We start from the raw sequence: 14,614 nt of genomic DNA on the forward strand, positions 1-14,614 counted from the left end.
GCAGCTGGATTCTGTGAACAAAGTGTGATAGTACCCAGCGGGTCAAGGGCACAGGATGTTCGAAGAATATGTTTATCTCTGCACCAGCAAAAAGGCGATGCAAAACTGCATGTAGCTGTCTTCTCTGTCCTTCAAGGCTTAGACCTATAAGTACTGGAAAATTACTGCCTCGCCTGTCTTTGTATTACTAACCAACCATAATGAAGTAAACAAGTTGAGCTGTTGCATTAGCTAAGTGTGTAAAATAAGGGACCTTTCCCTATTTGCTGCTGCACAGACTAGTGGTTGCTGTTGTGCAATATTTTTTCCATTTTGTTACAATGGACTTCACAGTGCTCCTAGGAAGGTTCAAAGCTTTGTCAATCTTTTTATAACCTTTTCCAGCTTTTTTCCTCCTAACAACTTCATCTCGAAGTTCCATAGGCAGCTCCTTGGTCTTCATGACAGTAGGACTGATCTGATGTGCAGTCAAGCAATTGAATACAGGTGTACCTTGTTAACATTTAGTGGGATCTCTCAAGATAACTGACCCAAATTAGGTTGCTAAAACAAAGGGAGTGAATACTTATCAATTAAGTAATTTTCAATTTTTATTTTTAATAGATGTCTTCAGAATTTTAAATACTTAATTTCATTTGAACATTATAGAGAATTGCTTCTACAGGAGTGGAAAAAAAACATTTTAATATGATTTAATTAGACTTTGCAACACAGCAGAATGAGAAATAAACAATGGGGTGTGAATACGTTCTGAAGGCACAGTATATATTGCTGTCCTGTCTCGTTTAAAAAAATAGTTGCATTGAAAAAAAAAAGAAAGATATGGAATTATTAGTAATGGTGCCAAAATAGATTTTCTACTTAAAAGAGATTCATACAATATCGTATTCTTTTCGCACGTACTTTGAGCTTTTTTGTAGAATTTAATCAGATGTGTGACTTTTATTTTTCCTGTGACAGTTAAGAATCCTTATCTGTTTTATACACATTTCTTGCTTAACATGGTAAGTTAAAAGCTGTTACACAATTACAAGCCTATTCAACGAGAACAGTAACTCATATAACTCAGACAGTCTTAACTGTAAATTAAACAGGATTAAACTTAACATCCCAAGACTATAAAGGAATAAAACATTAATTCAATTTAGACCTAATTCATTTTAAAATTGATTAAAACTAAAAGCAAAAAGCATTATATATTTTAGTATACAGATAAATTTAACTGTGTGACAAGAACTATTTCTGTTTTAGTCAACCATAAGGAAGAATACAGTCAAAATTTAGTTGACTAGACAAACTCAACAGTGGGTGATTACAAAGTGACTATGGCTAAAAGACATCTTAGGAACAAGTAAAGGTTTATTCCATGCTGAAAAGAAGAAAAGAAACATTTTGGCTGTGGAGCCTTCTTTGGATGTCACATGCTGACGCATCTACCAACTTGAACTAAAAGACATTTTAAGTCACCTGACTGGATAAAACTCTTTCCACACTGACTGCAGCTGAATTATCTCCTGCATGAATATGCTGGTGGGCTCTTAAGGTACCTGAATGACTAAAACTCTTCTCACACTGACTGCAGCTGAATGGTCTCTCTCCTGTGTGAATGCGCTGGTGGGTTAGTAAGGTACTTGAATGACTAAAGCTCTTCCCACACTGACCGCAGATGAACGGTCTCTCTCCTGTGTGAGTGCGCTGGTGTGATTGTAAGTGGCTTATCTGACTAAAATTCTTCCCACACTGACTGCAGCTGAATGGTCTCTCTCCTGTGTGAATGCGCTGGTGGGTTATTAAGGTACATGACCGACTAAAACTCTTCCCACACTGACCGCAGACGAACGGTCTCTCTCCTGTGTGTCTGTGCTGGTGTAATTGTAAATGGCGCATCTGACTATAACTCTTCCCACACTGACTGCAGCTGAATGGTCTCTCTCCTGTGTGAATGCGCTGGTGGATTATTAAGCTACGTGACTGACTGAAACTCTTCCCACACTGACCGCAGACGAACGGTCTCTCGCCTGTGTGAATGTGCTGGTGTGATTGTAAGTGGCTTATCTGACTAAAGTTCTTCCCACACTGACTGCAGCTGAATGGTCTCTCTCCTGTGTGAATGCGCTGGTGTCTTTTTAAGTCACCTGACCTATTAAAATTCTTACCACACTGACTGCAGCCGAAAGATCTCTCTCCTGTGTGAAGGTGCTGGTAGGGTTGTGAAATACTAGACTGACAGTAAGGCTGCTCCCCCCTGTGCCATAATGGTAGTTTGTCCACTCCATCTGAGCAAGACCTTGACTGATTCTTCCTCTTCCTCTGATTGTGCTGCTGTAACTCAGTACTCTTCTCTTCACCAGATACATCAGTCTGCTGCTCTGCATGGTCAATCAACTGGGGCTCCGTGTCATGCTCTGTAAGATTAAACTCACCCAGTTCTTCTTTGTGCTCTAGTACAGAGACACTTCCCAGTTCATTACAACCTTGTGTAATATTGTTTGTGTCCAGATTATTAATCTTCTCTGTAAAATCATCACATACTAAGAGCCCAGGTGTCTCACTCTCAGGCTCTGTCTTCATCATGGGCACAGAGCCCAGATCCTCCACACTCTGTCTGCTCTCTGTGTGCTGCTCACTGAGTGTCTCCTTCCCTTCTGCAGCAGTGAGCTCTGTCTCCTGCATCAGACTGGAGCCACACTCCTCCTCACTGTGCTGCTGTTCAAGAGGAGCCCTGTCCCCAGCGTCAGGGAGAGCACTGGCCTCTGAGCCTGAAAACACAGGACAAGAAAGAAAGGCCTTCAAAATAATAATACATTTTATTTGAGTAGCAGCTTTAAAGGTGGCTTCTTAAAGCGCTTTACCAATAACAAAAAATACATCATATAAGCACGATGCGAATACACAATTTGAGGAGACAGTAGATGGTGGTACTGAGTACAGTAGGAACAGAGGGGTCAAGAACAGAACCAGTTAAATAAAGGCTGTTCTAAATAATAAGGTTTTGAGTCTGGATTTAAAGGAGTTTAGAGAAGGTGACTCAATTATATCCTTGGGAAGAGAGTTCCAGAGCTTGGGGGCATAACAGGAGAACGCCCTGTCACCCAGAGAGTGTAGACGGACTGGGGGACAGATAGGAGACCAGAATTAGAAGAACGAAGATGGCAAGATTGGTGAGTAGGATGATAACTCAGACAGGTACTGAGATGCAAAGCGAGCAGGAGGATTTTTAAGTCGACACAAAACATGACAGGAAGCCAGTGCAAGGACTCCAGTATAGCAGTAACGTGAACACTTGTACTAGACTTGGTCAGGATCCTGGCTGCCAAATTTTGGATATACTGGAGTTTGTTCAATGTGGACTTAGAAACCCCAGAGAGTAGAGCGTTACATTAGTCAATTCGGGAGCAGCCAAAACTTTTCAGCCAGTGATAACATGGGGCGTAGTCGTGGTTTTCGAGGTGAAAGAAAGATGTTTTGACAACATACCACATATGTTGGTTGAATGTCAAACATCATCCCCAAAGTTTTACAATTTAGACTGAAGCTCAATTACAGGACCATCTACAGATAGAGTTACAGCAATGGTTTTACAAACTTGATGGGTGGTGCCAATAAGCATGACTTAATTCAGTCTTGTCACAGTTAAGATAAAAACATTTTGAGTCATCCAAGTTTTTATATATTTTATAATTTTATAAGAGGGGTTAATACAGACACTGACTAGACACTTCAGCACATTAACACTGCACTGAGAGAGAGAGGGGTAAATACAGACACACTGACTAGACACTTCAGCACATTAACACTGCACTGAGAGAGAGAGGGGTAAATACAGACACACTGACTAGACACTTCAGCACATTAACACTGCACTGAGAGAGAGAGGGTTTAATACAGACTGACTGACTGGACACTACAGTACTTTAATAGTGTAGTGGGGGCGGGGTGAATACAGACAAACTTACTGGATTCATACAGACAAAAACCCTGGAGAACTGAGATATAATTAGTATACATATAAAAATCTAAACCAAAACAAGTTAAATACAATATATGTAAACCGTGTTTCCTAATGACGTCGGATTACACACTGATTCAGTGAAACAATTGTTGAATCTGAATGAGGTGTTTTCAGCACCGTAACCGGACAAAATAGTGCAGTTTTCAGTAAAGAATCGCGTTGCTACATCACACAAGTCTTCCCCACTTCACTCTGCAATCTCTCCATCTCTCCACTATATTCTCACATCTTTCGGAAAGTTTTTTAAAGACAGTTCGATAGTTTGTTAGAACGCGTACTGATAATGAGAATGTTTACTCTTGTGAGATGTTTTCTTTAAAATGAAGCGTGTTTTTTAAATCTCACGAGGAAGTTAAAAATACTGGTTTTAAACGCACTCATACAAGTCACCACACTGACCTGACAGCTCCAGTTTCGTGTCCATTTCTTCTTTTATTTCTGCAGTGACTTCACGTGGAAGCGCCTGGGTACCCTGATCTCCTCCTGCTCCCGACTCCTTCTCCCACAGCTGCAATCTCCACTTCAGGCTCTCGTTTTCCTTCTTCAGCTGCGCCATTTCACTCCCGACACTGTCCTCCACACACTGTGTGATTTTAAACACAGACCGTCTCACCAGGATCTGGGAGACGCTGCGGAGTTTGCCTTGAAACTCGTCCTCGGTGTCAGACACCCTGTTTCCAAAAAGTTCTGAAACTTCATACACGATCGATTTGAGCAAAACCTGCATGAATGAGTCAAGCTGGGTTTGCAGATTTAACAAGCACTCCGCCATCCTTCTTCAGAGTCGGTCAGAAACAAAGGCAGACTTGCAAAGTTTAAACAGAATAACTTTCTTCTTTATTTTTATTCTTCACAGATCCTGTTGTCAGGGCTGTGATCAGTTCAAGCACGAACACAGCCGACAAGACGCTACGTATTCAGAAACTAAAGCTATTAAAAAAACAACAACTTTCTCATGTAAAGAAAATGATTCAATCGCCAACACGTGGGTGAAAGATATGCAGTGTCGCGCAGTATGATGACATCATCCACTAGCGCGGCCGCGACTTCAAAACAACCGAGAAGCGGGGCTGAGAAAGAAGAGTTTCTGCAGCTGGATATAAACTTCACTGCACCTCCTAGCGCCACCTAGTCAAGAGGAGTGAATCACCTGCGACTTGCGCCGTTCGCAAGCCTGAATTTTGTGAAACGGAACAAATTTATTTTTTTGCCCTTGCACAACGAAAACATCTCAAGTGGATCTTTATTCTACATCTCCCTATGCAGGTTTTTTGTAAAAGAAAAAAAATGCTGTCATTTTTTTGCCAGCTGGCAGTATTTATTCTTCACCGATAAGCAAGATTTGTATTTCTTATTTCGGAAAAATAATTCTTCGAAAAACAAGTTGTTCCAGAAAGGAAATCAATACTTCATTTAACAAAATCAAGCTATATGTGATTGTCCTTAATGATGTATGGAGTCTGGCAAAGAATAGTGTGGTCTGTGTCTTTAGGTACTGAAAGCAACTGACGAGTTTAGGTGCTCTTAGGTATTTCCTGGAGATCAGGTCTAAATTAAAATCAAAGGAACCAAGTAAAGGTCTATTCCCTGTCACACAAGAAGGCTCCACAGCTGGAATGTTGTGTTTCCTTCTCTTGTGGGATTCACTTTACACCTTAACACCTTATTTAGGGGGATTGTAGTCTGTTATGTATTTGCTGGAGATCTGGTCTAAATTAACATCAAAGGAACATTTAAAGGTTTATTGCACATAGCACCTGAAGAAGGGTCCACATTGTGTTTCCTTCTCTTTTCAGCATGGAATAAACCTGTACTTTTTCCTTTGCAGCCCACGCATGCTGATGCAGCCCTCTACGTAAATTACCTTGGGCTGTGGACCTCCAGCTGACCTGCACACAAATATATGAGGAGGTCTACTGAGACAAGAGGAGTACGATAGAGTACCGAAGACTTGAAAAAGCTCTTGCATTAGATTCTGTGTTTTTGTTGTTCCCCAGATTTGTTTTCAATGTATGTTCTTTTTCTTTTGAAGCTGTTGTGCTTGGTTGTTTTTGTTTTAGTTGTTAAACTACTAAAGGAATTTACCTAGGTAAAATTGAGTAGCCTGGCAAAGAATAACCAGCACAGGACACAGATATATATTTGGGGTTCTTTATTTCCAGGTTAGTATGGTGTCTGATCTGTTTTGTTAGTTTGGAACATAATAAAAAGCAAAATAAATGACATATAATGATATATTTGACTACACAAACTACGGTAGTGGTTCTTTCTACCGTGAGGGAAAACGGTAAAAAAACCACATTTCAGTTTGACGGTTTCAACATTCCATCTAACCGTTACAAAATCACACTGAACAAAAATAAATTACATTACAGTTTAAATTTAAATAACTCACCACGCAGCGCGTGCAGAAATAGGCCTCTCACAGGCTGCACAGGTCACCTCTCGGCACTACCCTCACTGAGAACTACATTACATTACAACAATAATTAGTATAATACTCTTACATTGACATGCACTTAACAAACGGTGCTTGTCTTAATCCTATGAAATACCCCTTTATACTGGTTAATACATTTTATTTGAGACTCATTTAGGGTGTAAATAGGAAAACAACCCAGTATTTACTGTTACAACTCTCTGCAGTAATTTAGTTTTTTTCAACTGATACACACTGCTTCTTAATCCTACTGCACATGCACAGACCATGCAGCGTGTGCAAAAATTGACCCTGTTCTCATTGGAACAATGAGAAAGGCATACCTGGGTGCCCTTGAACCAGCACCTTACTTTCATCTTAGTCCTAACCTTACCACACTAAGCAATTTTACCACAGAGAATCCAATGAAATGGTTTTCTCCATTTGCAGTATTGGGGTAAAACAAATTCTGCACTTTTAAGCAAGTATTGCATTTCAAATTTCGCAAATTGTAAGAATTTCTTGAAAAATGTTGTTTCAGAAAGAAACTGAGTAGACGGGAATAGCCCAGTCAATAGAATATTGAACTTTTCATCTCAGGGTCCCTATTCAGGTGGCTGATTTTCTTGCAAATGCTGTGAACCTGCAAAATAGTTGGTCTTTTGTCCCTCAGTTTTTCAAGCTGTTCTATGCATGTTTAAAATGTTCAATATTTTTCATGCTTATAAGCACTTTCTATCACAGGTAACAGTACAGGACATGCAGAGAGGAGCGCACGTAGCTTTCAACTCGGTGCGGAGTCCAGAGGGAGGCCTCGCTAGCTGAACGATCTCTCAAGAAACCCCCGTTGAGATTCAACAAGTGTCTAATAATCATGTTCAAAAAGATGACAATAAGTTTTTTTAACATATCCTTACATTTGCCCGTACAGTACAACATATTTTCTGTACCCTCAAATCCACAATGTTACTACTTTCTCCTGAGAAACATAAGTATAGAGTCAAATCACAATAAATTATACAACAAATTCACTTAAAAGAACATATATGACAGAACACATTTAAGACTTACACCCCCTTTAAATATGCATTTGCTTTATTTGAGTTTTCTTACCTTCCCAGGGTACCTGAAAATTCACTATCGCATATTAAAGGCTGTACATGTAATACAACTACTAATAAAGACAGACATTAAAGTTAATTACTAATAAATTACACATTTATTAAGACATGTATTGATAAAATTCATTGTGAATAGTTGTGGTGTCTGAAAAACAATTTCAGTTAAATATAACAATAATTTTCAAGCGAGTGGTGCATAAGCTCGTTATTTAGTGACTATATTATTTCTACTATATTCACGACAGTTCTAATGTGATCGCTTGTTCCGCTTAGTCCTCTACTGAGTTGCTTAAACCCTGTGAAGAGGCTTCAGTAACATCTAATGGGCAGCACCTGTTATTTTAGGTTTGTTGCAATTGAGAACAGGTTAAGTACACAGCTGCTGACAAATTTCAATGGCCAAGTTTGTTGCAGCTGACCCGTTGTAGATACCAAACAGCTGCAAGAAAAAAAAAACAAACATCACCTGTGCCTTTTAAAAAAATAAAAACAGAGTAGTAGTTATTGAGGTAATTTCAGGTAGAATGTAAAAACTAAAGTTAACTAGTCCCACAGTAATGCTAGGGGTCCTATCAATAGAAAAATAAAATAGTTGTAACCCGAAAACACAACAACCACAAAACGAGAAGTCTTCCAGGAACCTATGTAAATCAGTGTAGTAGTCTAACAACTATAAAAAAGCATTCAAAACAAAAAGAAAAAGAACATTAAAAACATATCTGGGGAACTCATCTATCTGTGTAAAGCTCAGCTGCAGGTCCACAGCTGATGGTAATTTAAGTAGCTGTGTCAGCATGCATGGGCTGCAAAGGAACGAGGGAAGGTTTATTCAATACTGAAACGAGAAGGAAACAATGTTTTGGCTTGTAGCGACATTCTTTGGTGTCAATCAGCATACAGATTTTTCTTCATGTTCTGCTGTGCAGTTTGAACATAAATCCGATTTTTGAGGCAAATAACCTTTGTACATGATCTGGAATGTGACTGGTTAAATTACAACACAGTTACAACCCCCTTTATAATGGGTGTGCAACCAAGGCATTGCTCTCACACCTGAAGAAGGCTCCACAGCCGAAACGTTCTTTTCTTTCTTCATTTTTTCAGCATGGAATAAACCTATGTCGCAGCTACCCACCTGAACTACCAAGGCATTGAAAGTTTTTTTTAATTATTGTGCCAAAACATTTTCCATTAGTTTTTTTTCTTAAATGTTGTTGATTCAAAGATCTTATTAAATGTGAAAAAAGGTTTGATTGTGAAAAGGTTAAAATGTTATTGAAAGAAATCAGTAATTTGAGGAAAGATGGATTGTGGGAGCACCTTGACTCCCCATGTTATGCTGTATTTCTCTCTCATTCTACTGGGAGTGGTGCTGTCGTTTCTGGATAAAGTCTGTCAGTGGTAGTTTCAGATGGGTCAGGTATGACTGCGCTTTGCCACAAGAAAAGAGAAGTGACTTGGGAGAATCCCAACTGTGTTTTTTCTCTTTAAGAGCCTGGAGAGCGCCATTGGTAGAACATTACACTTTTAATTTCAGGGTCCAGGGTTCAAGTCCCTTTTCGGACAGATCTGCTTTTACTTGCATTTTCTTTAGCATTTCTTTTCACAAACTGAAAAAGTTCAAGGCGATTTTGTCACTGTACTCCACGTAGATAATCTAAATGAAATCACAGAAGAATACAGGCAACTCAGAGAGGAGCTCACGCAACAAATTCTCTTGAATATGACAAGAAGAAAGGCACCCTGCCTATCTGTGGAACATCACGTTCAAGTCTAATGACAGCCACATCAAAGATTGGAAGCATGAAAGTTTCAGGTCACTTTTTTATTATAGATTCAAGCAAATGTGAAGAGCATTATTTTATTTCTCATCGTTGTTGTTTATTTTTTTTTGTTTTTATCTTTTCCCATGGCAAAATTCTTAAGATTTCTTCTGTTTCTAAAGGTAGTTTTAGCTCAGGTTACTTTCAAGGTCAGTTTCTTTATTATAGGTTCATGAAAGCCTGAATTCCTTTGCAATAAATATTTCAGAATCCCAGTCAAATCCAGTACAATTTTTGCTCAGTTCTGCAGTCTACTGTTTGTGCGTTGTATATAAGATGCTGCTTAAAGCATTTCTGAAACGGGAGACACGTTGCGAATGCGTCTTCCTGTAAAAATAAAATTACTTCAAAGGGGCTGTACATTGAGGTCTGAAGCCAACTCCACAGGAGAACTATATCCAGAGGTGCAAAAGAACTAAATATTTCACCAAGAGAGAGGAAGGATCACAGAAAATGAAGGAGCAGTCGCTTCCACGCTTTATAATACTTCAAGTTCAGATAATAAGAGCCACTGTCAGGAGCTGAATTAAAGCTGTAGTCTCTTTGGGGGAGTGGGTTGGAGTCCCATGGCTGCCAAATATCTCCTTGTTAAGAATCACTTTTTATTGTTGCTGTCTGCATGAGAATTAAACCAGTTTAATTAATTTGAACAACATAATAGTCACATTTGAGTGTGTTATATTCTCCTTCTCATTGTAATTTATACTCAAAGATTTATAGATTTTCTTCTTTATTTTAAAAACATACACAAAGTTTGCTGTTAAAAAACGTGCTGCATATAAAACAATTTCAAGGGGTCAATGCATCCTTGAAGGTGCGGTGGCCAAGTGGTAAAGCATTGGTCTCATATACTCAAGATCAGTGGTTTGAACTCTGTCTGTGCCTTCTTCTTTCATTGCCATGTTTCATTATCTAGGTCTTTATCTATGAACTTTATTGTCTTTTCACAAATAAATACAGAATAATACAAAGAAGACATTTTACAGTCCTATATAAACCAGTAACAGCATCAACGTACACATTCAGAAGAGGTCACAATGCCAACAGAAAAACACATAAATTAGATCACATATCATGTTAAATCACTTCTCCTAACTTCTTGCTCGTGCTGTTTTCAGCAATGAAATAAAATGCATGTGTTTACCTTGCAAGATTTCTTGTTTACTTATCAATGAGTATACAAAGAAAGAAAAAGGCATTTTCACAAATAATACACAGGTCTGTCACCCAGTTGACAAGCGCATTGAGCTCCATGGACATGAAAAGTGCCAAATAAAAGCCATTTCTCATTCTTTCTCTTAGTGTTGGTGCTGCTTTCGCAAGTAAAGGAAGCAAGTTGCACAGCAAGCAGGCTCAGTGCACACTGAACGCAGTTGTCTCAGAGCAGGTGAGACATGTCCAAGTGGCTTTAAAAGGACAACACTTTGCCGGCGCCGTGGCTTAGTTGCTCAAAGCGCCTGTCAAGGAGACCTAGAGAACAGGAGATCCTGGATCCGATTCCCAGCAGTGCCCTTCTTCCTATCTGACCATACAGAATTTATCCTTATGGGCAAATCACATATGACTTGTTTGAGTTGAATGCAACTGTTCATTTCCTTTCTGGAACAACTTGATGTTCAAGAAATCCATACAGCTTGCTGTAGCGGCAAGGCTTATTATAATACAGGATTTAAGTTTGCTGCTCCTTTGCCAGTCTCTCTCTTCCTCATCTCAGTGGCGCTGGACACAGGGAGACCATTCCATGTGGTTCAGATTTAAGGTGCTTTCTATCTGATAGAGTTCCCTGAAAGGAACAACTCCCAAGGCTGAGATTCTCCAGCCACCCGAAAGAATGGTCATCCCTGGCGCGTTACTGTCTGGTTTACAATCCTAAGGTCAGACAGCATTGTTACTCATCCTCCACCTTGATCAGTCAATCAGGAACTGGTGGGGCAGGATAACCCCACGTGGGTCTCAAATGCCCTGGAAGCTTTCAACTGATGAATGACCTTAGTTCCTCCAGATAAAAGAGGCAGCACAGGGCCCAGAAGGTGCCTCTGCAGGACATTCTCAGACTCAGCTTGGACAATCACGTGACATCCAGTGTGTCCAAGTGCCAGGACTTTACTTTGTTCTAAGAGTCAAGTTCTAAGCAAGTTCGAACCACTGGTAACCGTGAATGCTCGCCTGATCAACGAGTGAACTACGGTCGGTAATGTCAACAGCTGATTCTCAGTATTCAGGACTAGCGCTAAATCGGGAAAGTACCGGTTTTTCCCATCTAAAGAGTGTGACTTACTCAGACTCGCAGTCACTTTTCATGTGCACAAACTCTGATAGTTCAGCCAGGTCTAACTAGCCGGTCTTCAGAGAGTCACTGCCAGTGCACTGCAGCAGGAATCTCTCAATCCTTCTCCTACAACTCCAGCCGCAACAGGACTGCTTGGCACCGGGCCAGAGGATGCCGATTGGATGACTGTTGACTGTTGGTCATTGAGAATTTCTGGGGTTCCTATGAGATCATGACTTGTAGGTGGTACTTGGATGCTTTGGTTGGATTAGGGGTGGTAGTTGGTCTAAAAAGTTTGAGAACCACTGTGATATTGCTTTTGAATATCTAGTGCAGACATTGTAACCAAAGCTCCTTAAAAAACACCTTTTGTATTCTGCTAACCCTCACTATAAGATCTGTTATGTTTATAAGCACATTTTATGTATTAATAAATGTATTCTCGTGTATAAGTATCCGTGTGTATGCGTTGCTGAGTTGTTTGAGAAGGTCGATTTCTAGCCATCGAAGAATCGTTTTAATATTTTATTAATTTTAATCATTAATAATTGTCCCAGTAAATGCACAAAACACCTACAAGGATCACGTTTGTCTCTATCGAGATCTGTCAGCAAGTTGACTGCTTTAGTCTCACCAGCACAAGCCAACCAAGATCATGTGTCTCAGTGCATGTATCTTCTTATTCAAACAGTATTAAACACTTCAGGAAGAACAAATTAATTTAAACTGACAGCAGTAGGCACTTCTTTACATAGAAGGTTGTGGGGGTGTGGAACAAGCTGTCTAGCCATATTGTGGAAGCTGATAGCCTGGCTTATCTCACAAGACAGCTGGATGAGACCCTACAGTCAGGATAGGAGGCACTACTGTACATAGAAGGTTGGGGGGGAGTGGAGCAAACTACCCAAGCATGTTGTTGAAGCCAATATTCACGTTCCTCTGGGATCTGCCCCAGGCATCAGTGTGATGCCACTCTCCCTGCTTGGCCATTCCAAGTCTCTCCCAGCGGCATTGGGGAGTTACCAGCCAATCACAGAAACACATCTTCAACATCATGGGCCAAGATGACCCTACATTACAGTGGCCTCCCATCATTAATCCTGAAGCATGTCCAGCCCTCGGCTATACAGCTTCATGATCCCCAACATCCCTGCCAAGACCTGTTGAGGGGCCAGTTCTGCTAGACCAGGAGTCTCAAGCCCTTTTCCAGTCACTGGAGGGCCAAGTGCATCTTCAGGTTTTCTTTCCAAACGGATCTAGCCAATTAAACAATTAAGCTAATTATTTTCTAAGTAAGATATGAAAATAATGTGCTTAATAATACATTTAATGTCTCTTACTGTTGAAGACTCAAAATATTCAAGGCACAGTTTAATATTTTAGACCACGATAAAGGTATTAGAATGATTTTTGTTTAATTAAAGAAATTGATAATATTTGTAACCAAGAGCTCTGGTCACAAAACCAGGAGATGCACCAGACCCTCTTTGAATGGAGATTGAGACCCCCTGTCTCTCACACTCACCCTCTCTCACACTCACTGTCTCACGCACACACCCTTTCACTCCTAATAATAATAATAACAATAATAATAATAATAATAATAATAATGCAGAATCACTGCTCTTGGGGTCTTGGGTCTGGCTCCACAACTTGTGTCGGATGGGTCTCCTGTTACCTCTTTCCTGATCTGGGGACGTCAGACACAGTTCTGTTACAGACATGGTCTGAACAAGACTCACAAGCACACACACCCAAAGACACACACTCCCACATACTCACGCATGCAGATGCACACACTGTCAGGTAGAGCCTTCTCTTCCCCATAAAAAGGACAGCAGGGCCCTGCTGCTGCGATGAGTTTTAATTTCAGGGAAAGTAGAAAAAAGAAGAAAAATCAGAATAAGTTCAGGGACAGCAGTGGACTCTTAGCTCTCTGGGCCTGGGACCTGAGTCTTAAGCCCATCTCCGGTCTCTGTTGGGTCTGGACAGCTTCTCTGGTCACCTCTGTTGACATCTGTGGACAGGACGGTTCTGTTAGACAAATGAACTCTACCTGACGTCACTCCCACACTCAATCAATCAATCGTATTTTTTCTTGCATTGTGCCTCCAGAGCATCAAGGCACTTTACAAAACATACCTAGAAAAATAGAATTTAAATATGTAGTATTGTAGTTTCTAAAGTTACTGCTTGAATAATCCAACAACCACTGATGCTACTGCTGCTATTGCTGCTATTAACACAACTACAACCATGACTACAACTTCTAATAGTAATTCTGATACTAATACTCCGCTACTACTAATCAGCTGTCATTACTACTAAGAGTGATAAAAACAGAGCACTCACATCTCTGTGGACATTGGTCTAGACTCTAGAAAGTGATTCCATTCACAAGCAGCTCTGGAACTCAACACCTGTTGATGGGTCACTTCTGTCAGACACAACAGTGGAGCCCAAGCCCACCTACACACACATTCACACACACTGACAGATATACACCCACACACTCACACACATGCACACGCACAGACACTACACATACTGACTGACACCACACACATTTATACACACAATCAGACACACACACGCACAGATACACACTAGCACACATTCACAGACAGACATACTGTAGACACTACACTTACTCACAGATACACACCCACACACTGACATGCACAAATTCACAGAAACACACATAGACACTACACATACTCACAGACGCACACTCACACACTGACGGACACCGCATACATTCTGACCTACTTTTACACTATGACTAACCCTAACACAAATACTGCTAACTTCCATTATGTATTACACTATCATTATTACTAACAATAACACAAACTAACTACTACACTAATAATAACAGTAATGCTATCAAAAGAACTAAAATGACAAAGAGTGTTAATATTCTGACACTAACGTTATGAATATCATTAATATTAACATGAATACTAACAT

At 40.1% G+C, this 14,614-nt stretch overlaps 1 pseudogene; it reads right to left on the bottom strand.

The window, feature by feature from the left end:
* Positions 1 to 615: 615 nt before the first annotated feature.
* LOC102695046 (zinc finger protein 721-like) overlaps positions 616 to 14,614 on the bottom strand; it is a 1,154,024-nt pseudogene continuing 1,140,025 nt past the window's right edge.

The sequence above is a fragment of the Lepisosteus oculatus genome, chromosome 14 (genome assembly GCF_040954835.1).
Source record: "Lepisosteus oculatus isolate fLepOcu1 chromosome 14, fLepOcu1.hap2, whole genome shotgun sequence".
NCBI lineage: Eukaryota > Metazoa > Chordata > Actinopteri > Semionotiformes > Lepisosteidae > Lepisosteus > Lepisosteus oculatus.